Here is a 13941-nt window from a genome sequence, read left to right as displayed (position 1 = left end):
ATGAAAGCTGCTGAATAATGTTCCCTTGTTAACATATTGAATTCCACCCCCTCTATATAGAATGAACTCCCTCAGCTTCATAGAGTCCAATGAAAGCTGCTGAATAATGTTCCCTTGTTAACATATTGAATTCCACCCCCTCTATATAGAATGAACTCCCTCAGCTTCATAGAGTCCAATGAAAGCTGCTGAATAATGTTCCCTTGTTAACATATTGAATTCCACCCCCTCTATATAGAATGAACTCCCTCAGCTTCATAGAGTCCAATGAAAGCTGCTGAATAATGTTCCCTTGTTAACATATTGAATTCCACACCCTCTATATAGAATGAACTCCCTCAGCTTCATAGAGTCCAATGAAAGCTGCTGAATAATGTTCCCTTGTTAACATATTGAATTCCACCCCCTCTATATAGAATGAACTCCCTCAGCTTCATAGAGTCCAGTGAAAGCTGCTGAATAATGTTCCCTTGTTAACATATTGAATTCCACCCCCTCTATATAGAATGAACTCCCTCAGCTTCATAGAGTCCAATGAAAGCTGCTGAATAATGTTCCCTTGTTAACATATTGAATTCCACCCCCTCTATATAGAATGAACTCCCTCAGCTTCATAGAGTCCAATGAAAGCTGCTGAATAATGTTCCCTTGTTAACATATTGAATTCCACACCCTCTATATAGAATGAACTCCCTCAGCTTCATAGAGTCCAATGAAAGCTGTTGAATAATGTTCCCTTGTTAACATATTGAATTCCACCTCCTCTATATAGAATGAACTCCCTCAGCTTCATAGAGTCCAATGAAAGCTGCTGAATAATGTTCCCTTGTTAACATATTGAATTCCACCCCCTCTATATAGAATGAACTCCCTCAGCTTCATAGAGTCCAATGAAAGCTGCTGAATAATGTTCCCTTGTTAACATATTGAATTCCACACCCAGCGCTTTTTATAGTTTTCCAGATACTTAACAAAAATTGACAGCTATTGAAAAATAGTTTTTTGCAATATAATTTTGTGCTTTCTTTGATCACATGATGTAAAATAAAACAGCTAAATTATATTCGTATAGTTATCTATTAATATATATACAGCTCTGGAAAAAATTAAGAGACCACTGCAAAATGATCAGTTTCCCTGGTTTTACTATTTATAAAAATATTGTCATTTAGAGCATTTATTTGCAGAAAATGACAACTGGTCAAAATAACAAAAAAGATGCAGTGTTGTCAGACCTCGAATAATGCAAAGAAAATAAGTTCATATTCATTTTTAAACAACACAATACTAATGTTTTAACTTAGGAAGAGTTCAGAAATCAATATTTGGTGGAATAACCCTGATTTTCAAGCACAGCTTTCATGCGTCTTAGTATTGTGTTGTTTAAAAATGAATATGAACTTATTTTCTTTGCATTATTCGAGGTCTGACAACACTGCATCTTTTTTGTTATTTTGACCAGTTGTCATTTTCTGCAAATGCATGCTCTGAATGACAATATTTTTATTTGGAATTTGGGAGAAATGTTGTCAGTAGTTTATAGAATAAAACAAAAATGTTCATTTTACCCAAACACATACCTATAAATAGTAAAACCAGAGAAACTGATAATTTTGCAGTGGTCTCTTTTCCAGAGCTGTATATATATATATATAAATTATATCTCAATCCTAAAATTCTCTGTGATACAAAACGTTTGTCCGCAGCTGCTCCGTGCAATTGATATCGTGTCTCGTAACAGCGATTGCATTTTAAATTGTAATAATAATAATAATAATAATAATAATAATAATAATAATAATAATAATAATAATAATAATAATAACTTACTGGAACCTCTGACACGTCGCGGTAAAGCGCTCCATGTCTGGATAATATTTTCTGGTCAGGACGGGTTTAATCTCCGAGCCTCGCTATACAAACCTGCCAGGCCGCCGTCATAAAGTTGCTTTTTCAACGCGTTAAAGAAACGTTGGGGATTTTTCCCGCTCAAATTGTAGCATTTCTCCTTAGCGGTTTTTTTTTTCAGTTAAAAAGGTCGAAATGGCTTTTATTAGGCGTTTTTTTCTTCATTATTATGTATAAAACACATTACAATAATAATAATAATAATAATAATAATAATAATAATAATAATAATTTGCATTAGTTGATTACAGTACACGGTTAATTTAGTTAACAATTCTAACAAGCGGTTTCGCTGTGTGATTAATTTATATATTTATAAAAACAATATTCATAATGTTTGTATCCTGGGACACTATCACCCTTCATTTTAAATGTGCTTTATTTTGCTCTTATCTGCCCCCTATTTTACTGCATTTAATCCTGTACTTCAGAATATTGTAATCTGCCAAGTGTTTAACCTGTAGTACTTTGTATTTACTCACATCCTGATGTAACTATCACTATTTAATCATATCCTGATGTAACTATCACTATTATCTGCTGTATTATTGAATTGTGGTTTGTCACACTTGAACAAAAGTTATTGTATTTCTTGCTCTTATTGTATTACTTGTATTGTAACACTTGAAATGTATTTGCTTGCGATTGTAAGTCGCCCTGGATAAGGGCGTCTGCTAAGAAATAAATAATAATATTCATAATGCGTGTTTTATGATATCGACCTCACTTCAGATCACTTTTCTTTCCCGCCTATTAATTCTGCTGATCATTATTTTGATTCGGGAGAGTGCAATACCGCCACTCGACGGGAGATGGCGCCAGTGCGACGCGAGAGATTTTTAAAAATCTTGTTTTTTGTGGCGCTGAAGTAAGAGTGAAACTTAACTAAACTATAGACCCCCGGAGCCAATCTGGCGGAAACTGGGGCTCAGTTTCACAACGGCAGTGTGTCGAGTTTGACAGCGGACTTGGTTTGACTGCATGAAAGACCGGGTCGAATTTATTTATTTATTTAGCGATTAAAATAAAGGTGCAGGTTTTTTTTAAAAACCGTGTGTTAAATACTGACATTTTTAACACGTGGTTAAGAAAAAAACCTGCGCCTTTATTTCTGTTTTGTATTTTGAAACAATAAAAAAGTTTATTATTAATAATAATAATAATAATAATAATAATAATAATAATAATAATAATAAATCAAGGTACTTTCTGTTTTGCAATTAGTCTGACTTTTTGCACAAAATCCAGCGCGTATTTTCTCTGAGAGAGAGAGAGAGAGAGAGAGAGAGAGAGAGAGAGAGAGAGAGGGAGAGAGAGAGAGGGAAAGAGAGAGGGGGAGAGATAATGAGAGGAGAGAGAGAGAGAGTGAACGGTCGTAGCGTGAGGCACTCTATCGCATTTAAGATTAGCATGGGAGGAAGCTGTGATAATTAATCGTTTTTTTGTGCTTGTTTTACCCGCCGTGCTGTGATTGATAGATAGATTGACAGCGTCGCTTTAATTAAAATCCGTGCGATTGGATTACAGACAGAGACCCGCTCTCACGCAGCGCAGTCCGCTCAGACAGACACACACACACACAGACAGACAGACAGACACACACACAGACACACACACACACAGACAGACAGACAGACACACACACAGACACACACACACAGACAGACAGACACACACACAGACACACAGACAGACACACACACAGACAAACAGACAGACAGACACACACACACACAGACACACACAGACAGACAGACACACACACACACAGACAGACAGACACACACACACAGACAGACAGACACACACACACACACACAGACACACACACACACACAGACAGACACACAGACAGACACACACACAGACAGACAGACACACAGACAGACAGACTGACACACACACAGACAGACAGACAGACACACAGACCGTTATCGCTTCAAATCATTTCAACATTTCAACTAAATTTATTTGTTTAAGCAACGCTGTGGGCTTTTGTATTGACAGCGGGGTTCAAATTAATAAATACATTAATTAAATTAATTACTTAATTAATAGAAATATGACAACAAATTAAAAACGTCTTTCTCTAACCACTGAGCTCCTCGAACTCGCTGCCTTCCACACTGCAGCCCAGCACCCTAACCACTGAGCTCCTCGAACCCGCTGCCTTCCACACTGCAGCCCAGCACCCTAACCACTGAGCTCCTCGAACCCGCTGCCTTCCACACTACAGCCCAGCACCCTAACCACTGAGCTCCTCAAACCCACTGCCTTCCACACTGCAGCCCAGCACCCTAACAACTGAGCTCCTCAAACCCGCTGCCTTCCACACTGCAGCCCAGCACCCTAACAACTGAGCTCCTCAAACCCACTGCCTTCCACACTGCAGCCCAGCACTTTCTCTCTTTCTTTCTTTCTTTTTCTTTCACTCTTTCTTTCCCTCGTTCCTTCTCTTTTTTCTTTATTTACACCAAATATTGTTAAACAGCAGAAAAATCAGAATACAGAGAGAGAGAGAGATTTTCAAATAATTTATTTTATTATTTCTTAATACATTCAGAGTTTTATCTGTTGTCTGCAATACAGTTAGAGCAAGCGAGCAGTTCAATTGACAGGAAGTTGTCAGAGGGGGACCGTTTAAACCGCTGCACCTCGACCTGCGAAAAACCAAACCATTCAAATCCTAACAGATTTGAGTCTTGGTGCAGCAGTGAAAAAAAGCCCCCCTCCTTAAAATTTTGGTTCCCCCCCCCCCCATATCCAACTTCCACAAGCAAGCAGTTAAATTGACAGGAAGTTGCCGGGGGGGACCTTTTAAACCGCTGCACCTCGACTGTGAAAAATTGAACCATTAAAAAAAAATCTTAGCCGATTTGAGTCTTTTAATCTCTGTGGTTGAATCTGAGACCTTTATCTTTAGAAACAGGGAAGACGGGCTGCTGACAAACAGGAAGCAGGGAAGCACTTCCTGTCTTTGTGTTCCGAGAAGGGACAAGTTGCTATTGTGTTTTTTTGTTTTTTTTTATTTATATCCTGTGAAAAATAGACAAGAAAAGAAATCCTATTTCAGGAAACAAAGTGAATCAAAACCAGCAGGATTCATTGTTCTTTTAATTATCCTTTCCCGAGCGCAACAGAGAAATCAAGTCAAGTTAATATTGAAATGATCAGGAGCCAGGAGTTTGAGCAGGGTTACAAACTCACACTAGCCCTGCTGCTGCTGCTGCTGCTGCACCCAGTCCTGGGGTTCAGAGCTCCCCTCAATGAAGTCTAGTATTATTATTATTAATATTGAAATGATCAGGAGCCAGGAGTTTGAGCAGGGTTACAAACTCACACTAGCCCTGCTGCTGCTGCTGCTGCTGCTGCACCCAGTCCTGGGGTTCAGAGCTCCCCTCAATGAAGTCTAGTATTATTATTATTAATATTGAAATGATCAGGAGCCAGGAGTTTGAGCAGGGTTACAAACTCACACTAGCCCTGCTGCTGCTGCTGCTGCTGCTGCACCCAGTCCTGGGGTTCAGAGCTCCCCTCAATGAAGTCTAGTATTATTATTATTAATATTGAAATGATCAGGAGCCAGGAGTTTGAGCAGGGTTAGAAACTCACACTAGCCCTGCTGCTGCTGCTGCTGCACCCAGTCCTGGGGTTCAGAGCTCCTCTCAATGAAGTCTAGTATTATTATTATTAATATTGAAATGATCAGGAGCCAGGAGTTTGAGCAGGGTTACAAACTCACACTAGCCCTGCTGCTGCTGCTGCTGCTGCTGCACCCAGTCCTGGGGTTCAGAGCTCCCCTCAATGAAGTCTAGTATTATTATTATTAATATTGAAATGATCAGGAGCCAGGAGTTTGAGCAGGGTTACAAACTCACACTAGCCCTGCTGCTGCTGCTGCTGCTGCTGCACCCAGTCCTGGGGTTCAGAGCTCCCCTCAATGAAGTCTAGTATTATTATTATTAATATTGAAATGATCAGGAGCCAGGAGTTTGAGCAGGGTTAGAAACTCACACTAGCCCTGCTGCTGCTGCTGCTGCACCCAGTCCTGGGGTTCAGAGCTCCTCTCAATGAAGTCTAGTATTATTATTATTAATATTGAAATGATCAGGAGCCAGGAGTTTGCTCTGCAGATGTGTGTGTGTGTGTGTTTGTGATGTTTTAAATTTGTCTGCCAGGGATTCTGTTTGATGGATGAACAAGATAAAGCTTTTCATAAACATCGGCCCGCTCTCTCCTTCCTTCCTTCCTTCCTTCCTCCCTGAACTGCAGCGAGGGTCACAGGACTGCTGCCAGACTATCGTCAGCAACGACTCCCAGCCCTGCGTCCGACTGAACTGGAGGAGGCTGAGAGAGACAGGTTAGCAGAGACCGGAGTTTCAATGCCTTCCTCATCCAGAACTTCACTGCATCTGAAACTCCCAAACCAGAAGAGACTGAGAGAGAAAGTCAGGTTAGCAGAGAAGCGTTTTAATGAAGAGGAAGCAGAGGGGTTCAGATAAACCCAGCGAGGCGCGTCCCCCTCGCTCTGCTGCATCTCTTTAAATAACGTGGCTGTCGTTCTCCTCTCTCTCCCCCTCTCTTCCTCTCTCCTCTCCCCTCTCTCCTCTCCTCTCTCTCTCCCCCTCTCTTCCTCTCCCTCTCTCTCCCCTCTCTCCCCCTCTTCCTCTCTCTCCTCTCTTCCTCTCTCTTCTCCTCTCCTCTCTCCCCCCCATTCCTCTCCCCTCTCTCTCTCTCCCTCACTCCTCTCTACCCTCTAATCTCCCCTCTCTCCTCTCCCCTCTCTCTCCTCTCTTCCTCTCTCCTCTCTTCCTCTCTCTTCTCCTCTCCTCTCTCCCCCCCATTCCTCTCCCCTCTCTCTCTCTCTCCCTCACTCCTCTCTACCCTCTAATCTCCCCTCTCTCCTCTCCCCTCTCTCTCCTCTCCCCTCTCTCTCCTCTCCCCTCTCTCTCCTCTCTTCCTCTCTCCTCTCTTCCTCTCTCTTCTCCTCTCCTCTCTCCCCCCCATTCCTCTCCCCTCTCTCTCTCTCTCTCCCTCACTCCTCTCTACCCTCTAATCTCCCCTCTCTCCTCTCCCCTCTCTCTCCTCTCTCCTCTCTTCCTCTCTCTTCTCTCTCCTCTCCTCTCTCTCTCCTCTCTTCTCTCTCCCTCACTCCTCTCTACCCTCTAATCTCCCCTCTCTCCTCTCCCCTCTCTCTCCTCTCTCCCTCTCTCCTCTCTTCCTCTCACTTCTCTCTCCTCTCCTCTCTCCCTCTCTCCCCCCTATTCCTCTCCCCTCTCTCTCTCTCTCTCCCCCTCTCCTCTCTCCCCCTCTCTCTCTCCTCTCCCCCCTCTTGTCAGCACACTGCCCTGCCTCCCTGTGCTGTGGTTCCTGGTGATTCATTTCCTCTGCCTGTCTGGAGAGAGATAGAGACACACAGCTGTGTTTAAAATCATTCTCAATTAGATGCAGCCCTTTCAATGTAATCCATCATTCATAACTGTGAAACACTCCATAGAGGAAATACACTCACACTGAGACACACACTCACTGAGACACACACACACACAAACTGAGAGACACACACACACACTGAGAGACACACACACACACTGAGAGACACACACACACACTCACTGAGACACACACACTGAGACACACACTCACACTGAGACACACACACACACTGAGAGACACACACACTCACTGAGACACACACACTGAGACACACACACACTCACTGAGACACACTCACACACTGAGACACACACACACACTGAGAGACACACACACTCACTGAGACACACACACTGAGACACACACTCACACTGAGACACACACACACACAAACTGAGAGACACACACACACAAACTGAGAGACACACACTGAGACACATACACTGAGACACACACATACACTGAGACACACACACACACTCACTGAGACACACACACTGAGACACACACACACACACACTGAGAGACACACACTGAGACACACACACACACTGAGACACACACACACACACACTGAGACACACACACACTAAGACACACACTCACACTGAGACACACACACACTGAGACAAAATAAAGCTAATAAGAGGTGAGAGAATGGATTTTAAAGATGGTCAGCGCTCCTTTAAAGGGAGGGGCCGGTGATCATGTTAATAAAGCTAATAAGAGGCGAGAGAATGGATTTTAAAGATGGTCAGCGCTCCTTTAAAGGGAGGGGTCAGTGATCATGTTAATGAAGTTAATAAGAGGTGAGAGAATGGATTTTAAAGATGGTCAGCGCTCCTTTAAAGGGAGGGGTCAGTGATCATGTTAATAAAGCTAATAAGAGGTGAGAGAATGGATTTTAAAGATGGTCAGCGCTCCTTTAAAGGGAGGGGTCAGTGATCATGTTAATAAAGTTAATAAGAGGTGAGAGAATGGATTTTAAAGATGGTCAGCGCTCCTTTAAAGGGAGGGGCCGGTGATCATGTTAATAAAGCTAATAAGAGGTGAGAGAATGGATTTTAAAGATGGTCAGCGCTCCTTTAAAGGGAGGGGCCGGTGATCATGTTAATAAAGCTAATAAGAGGTGAAAGAATGGATTTTAAAGATGGTCAGCGCTCCTTTAAAGGGAGGGGCCGGTGATCATGTTAATAAAGCTAATAAGAGGTGAAAGAATGGATTTTAAAGATGGTCAGCGCTCCTTTAAAGGGAGGGGCTGGTGATCATGTTAATAAAGCTAATAAGAGGTGAAAGAATGGATTTTAAAGATGGTCAGCACTCCTTTAAAGGGAGGGGCCGGTGATCATGTTAATAAAGCTAATAAGAGGTGAGAGAATGGATTTTAAAGATGGTCAGCGCTCCTTTAAAGGGAGGGGCCGGTGATCATGTTAATAAAGCTAATAAGAGGTGAGAGAATGGATTTTAAAGATGGTCAGCGCTCCTTTAAAGGGAGGGGCCGGTGATCATGTTAATAAAGCTAATAAGAGGTGAGAGAATGGATTTTAAAGATGGTCAGCGCTCCTTTTAAAGGGAGGGGCCGGTGATCCTGTTAATAAAGCTAATAAGAGGTGAGAGAATGGATTTTAAAGATGGTCAGCGCTCCTTTAAAGGGAGGGGCCGGTGATCCTGTTAATAAAGCTAATAAGAGGTGAGAGAATGGATTTTAAAGATGGTCAGCGCTCCTTTTAAAGGGAGGGGCCGGTGATCCTGTTAATAAAGCTAATAAGAGGTGAGAGAATGGATTTTAAAGATGGTCAGCGCTCCTTTAAAGGGAGGGGCCGGTGATCATGTTAATAAAGCTAATAAGAGGTGAGAGAATGGATTTTAAAGATGGTCAGCGCTACTTTAAAGGGAGGGGCCAGTGATCATGTTTATAAAGCTATTAAGAGGTGAGAGAATGGATTTTAAAGATGGTCAGCGCTCCTTTAAAGGGAGGGGCCGGTGATCATGTTAATAAAGCTAATAGAGGCGAGAGAATGGATTTTAAAGATGGTCAGCGCTCCTTTAAAGGGAAGGGCCAGTGATCATGTTAATAAAGCTAATAGAGGCGAGAGAATGGATTTTAAAGATGGTCAGCGCTCCTTTAAAGGGAGGGGCCGGTGATCATGTTAATAAAGCTAATAAGAGGTGAGAGAATGGATTTTAAAGATGGTCAGCGCTCCTTTAAAGGGAGGGGCCAGTGATCATGTTAATAAAGTTAATAAGAGGTGAGAGAATGGATTTTAAAGATGGTCAGCGCTCCTTTAAAGGGAGGGGCCGGTGATCATGTTAATAAAGCTAATAAGAGGTGAGAGAATGGATTTTAAAGATGGGCAGCGCTCCTTTAAAGGGAGGGGCCGGTGATCATGTTAATAAAGCTAATAAGAGGTGAGAGAATGGATTTTAAAGATGGGCAGCGCTCCTTTAAAGGGAGGGGCCGGTGATCATGTTAATAAAGTTAATAAGAGGTGAGAGAATGGATTTTAAAGATGGGCAGCGCTCCTTTAAAGGGAGGGGTCGGTGATCATGTTAATAAAGCTAATAAGAGGTGAGAGAATGGATTTTAAAGATGGTCAGCGCTCCTTTAAAGGGAGGGGTCGGTGATCATGTTAATAAAGCTAATAAGAGGTGAGAGAATGGATTTTAAAGATGGTCAGCGCTCCTTTAAAGGGAGGGGCCGGTGATCATGTTAATAAAGCTAATAAGAGGTGAGAGAATGGATTTTAAAGATGGTCAGCGCTCCTTTAAAGGGAGGGGCCGGTGATCATGTTAATAAAGCTAATAAGAGGTGAGAGAATGGATTTTAAAGATGGTCAGCGCTCCTTTAAAGGGAGGGGCTGGTGATCATGTTAATAAAGCTAATAAGAGGTGAGAGAATTGATTTTAAAGATGGTCAGCGCTCCTTTAAAGGGAGGGGTCGGTGATCATGTTAATAAAGCTAATAAGAGGTGAGAGAATGGATTTTAAAGATGGTCAGCGCTCCTTTAAAGGGAGGGGCCGGTAATCATGTTAATAAAGCTAATAAGAGGTGAGAGAATGGATTTTAAAGATGGTCAGCGCTCCTTTAAAGGGAGGGGTCGGTGATCATGTTAATAAAGCTAATAAGAGGTGAGAGAATGGATTTTAAAGATGGTCAGCGCTCCTTTAAAGGGAGGGGCTGGTGATCATGTTAATAAAGCTAATAAGAGGTGAGAGAATGGATTTTAAAGATGGTCAGCGCTCCTTTAAAGGGAGGGGCTGGTGATCATGTTAATAAAGCTAATAAGAGGTGAGAGAATGGATTTTAAAGATGGTCAGCGCTCCTTTAAAGGGAGGGGTCAGTGATCATGTTAATAAAGCTAATAAGAGGTGAGAGAATGGATTTTAAAGATGGTCAGCGCTCCTTTAAAGGGAGGGGCTGGTGATCATGTTAATAAAGCTAATAAGAGGTGAGAGAATGGATTTTAAAGATGGTCAGCGCTCCTTTAAAGGGAGGGGTCGGTGATCATGTTAATAAAGCTAATAAGAGGCGAGAGAATGGATTTTAAAGATGGTCAGGGATCCTTTAAAGGGAGGGGCTGGTGATCATGTTAATAAAGCTAATAAGAGGTGAGAGAATGGATTTTAAAGATGGTCAGCGCTCCTTTAAAGGGAGGGGCCGGTGATCATGTTAATAAAGTTAATAAGAGGTGAGAGAATGGATTTTAAAGATGGTCAGCGCTCCTTTAAAGGGAGGGGCCGGTGATCATGTTAATAAAGTTAATAAGAGGTGAGAGAATGGATTTTAAAGATGGTCAGCGCTCCTTTAAAGGGAGGGGCCGGTGATCATGTTAATAAAGTTAATAAGAGGTGAGAGAATGGATTTTAAAGATGGTCAACGCTCCTTTAAAGGGAGGGGCCGGTGATCATGTTAATAAAGCTAATAAGAGGTGAGAGAATGGATTTTAAAGATGGTCAGCGCTCCTTTAAAGGGAGGGGCCGGTGATCATGTTAATAAAGCTAATAAGAGGTGAGAGAATGGATTTTAAAGATGGTCAGCGCTCCTTTAAAGGGAGGGGCCGGTGATCATGTTAATAAAGTTAATAAGAGGTGAGAGAATGGATTTTAAAGATGGGCAGCGAAAGTAACTAAACCTGTTAATTAATTGGAGATCTGTTTCCAGTTTTGGTAGCCTCTTAGTACCTTGAAATCTGACAAACAAATGTATGTGTGTGTTTCAGTGTGTGTCTGTATGTGTGTGTCTCAGTGTGTGGAATTGCCTCAGTGTGTGTGTGTGTCTGTGTGTGTCTCAATGTGTCTGTCTGTGTGTGTGTGTGTGTCTGTGTCTGTCTGTGTGTGTCTCAATGTGTCTGTGTGTGTGTCTGTGTCTGTGTCTGTCTGCGTCTCAGTGTATGTTTGTGTCTCAGTGTGTGTGTGTCTTTCTATTTTGCGTTTGAACAGAAGCCCCATTAACTCCCCCCGCCCCCCCCCCCGCACACACAGCCCTGTTTGATCGCCTCGCTGCTCTGTCTGTGTGCACACTCACTCACTCACTCACTCACTCACTCTGTGTGTAACGTTCCCAGCTTGTAATCTTGTAATGACATTGTGTGCACAAGACAACAGAACACAGCTTACAACCAACTGTGAAAGAGAGACATCCTATTCAAACCCTAACCCTGTGCTTTACCAGACCTCTCTGTGCTTTACAATGCTTCCCTATGCTTTACCACACCTCTCTGTGCTTTACAATGCTTCCCTATGCTTTACCAGACCTCTCTGTGCTTTACAATGCTTCCCTATGCTTTACCAGACCTCTCTGTGCTTTACAATGCTTCCCTATGCTTTACCAGACCTCTCTGTGCTTTACAATGCTTCCCTATGCTTTACCACACCTCTCTGTGCTTTACAATGCTTCCCTATGCTTTACCAGACCTCTCTGTGCTTTACAATGCTTCCCTATGCTTTACCAGACCTCTCTGTGCTTTACAATGCTTCCCTATGCTTTACCAGACCTCTCTGTGCTTTACAATGCTTCCCTATGCTTTACCAGACCTCTTTGTGCTTTACAATGCTTCACTGTGTTTTCCCTATGCTAACTATACCCAATATGAGCTTCAGAAGGGAGAGAAAGAGAAAGCATGTGAAAGAAAGAAAGAAAGAAAGAAAGAAAGAAAGAAAGAAAGAAAGAATTAAAGAAAGAAAGGGAGAGAAAGGGAACACCCTGGGTCCTTGTGTGGGAAATTCTTGTGTGGGAAATGCCTCCTTCGTGAAACTGGATCCGAGCAAATAATGTCGTTAGCACTGAAGTATAACAACCAGCTGTGTGCTTAATGATCACTCCACCCCCCCCCACCCCTCCTCCCCCCTTCCCAGCAAACTCCCCCCCCCCTCCACCCCCCACCAAATTCTACCCAGGATTTGAAATCTTGTGAAAGCAGAAGCGACGCCTCCTGTATTAATACAATAAACACATTCACTCAATAATGAAGCGCGTCCAGCTGGAAAAACATGATTTATTTTCTCATTCTCGCTTCTTTTAATAAAGATCAGTCGCTTAGTTTTATAAGCTCTGCTTGTCAGTGAGGGGGCTGGTATAAACGGCAGGTGTTGTGTGGCATCGCATCGTGGGCCGGGTTCGAGTCGGCTCCCTGACGCTCAGGGTGCGTTCGTCGTGGGATTTGGAGATTTTCACGCACAGAGTCACCGTCTGTTTCTCTCTTTGTTTGTTCCGTCTGGATTTTTGTTTGGCCGGCAGACCGTGAGAGAAAAAGAGAACGATGCTAAAAAATAATAATCGTCATAATCATACAACACACACACAGATTGACAGCTTTTTACACTTAGAAAGTCTGTTTCAGAGCTCTTTTTGAAATCTCTCCCCACCTGCCCCTTTCCACTCCTCTCTCTCTCCCCCTCCCCTCTCTCCTTTCTCCTCTCCCCTCTCTCCTGTCTTCCTCTCTCCTCTCCTCTCTCCCCCTCTCTTCCTCTCCCCCTCTCTCCTTTCTAACCTTTCTCCTCTCTCCCCCTCTCTTCCTCTCTCTCCCCTCTCTCCTCTCCCTCCTCTCTCCCTCTCTTCCTCTCTCTACCCCTCTTCCTTTCTCTCCTCTCTTCCTCTCTTCCTCTCTCCCCCTCTTCCTCTCTTCTCTCCCCTCTCTTTCTAAAGATCATCTTTATAATCATTTTGAATTGCATTGTAACTGCAGTTTGAGATCATCTTTATAATCATTTTGAATTGCATTGTAACTGCAGTTTAAGATCATCTTTATAATCATTTTGAATTGCATTGTAACTGCAGTTTAAGATCATCTTTATAATCATTTTGAATTGCATTGTAACTGCAGTTTTATAATCATTTTGAATTGCATTGTAACTGCAGTTTAAGATCATCTTTATAATCATTTTGAATTGCATTGTAACTGCAGTTTAAGATCATCTTTATAACCATTTTGAATTGCATTGTAACTGCAGTTTAAGATCATCTTTATAACCATTTTGAATTGCATTGTAACTGCAGTTTAAGATCATCTTTATAATCATTTTGAATTGCATTGTAACTGCAGTTTAAGATCGCTGTCTCTGTAAGCAGTGTACTATGCAATGGATTATAAAGTAAAA

Source organism: Acipenser ruthenus, unplaced genomic scaffold, assembly GCF_902713425.1.
Source record: "Acipenser ruthenus unplaced genomic scaffold, fAciRut3.2 maternal haplotype, whole genome shotgun sequence".
In the NCBI taxonomy this organism is placed as follows: domain Eukaryota; kingdom Metazoa; phylum Chordata; class Actinopteri; order Acipenseriformes; family Acipenseridae; genus Acipenser; species Acipenser ruthenus.
The sequence above is the reverse complement of the archived record's forward strand: the minus strand, read 5'-3'. Positions refer to the sequence as shown.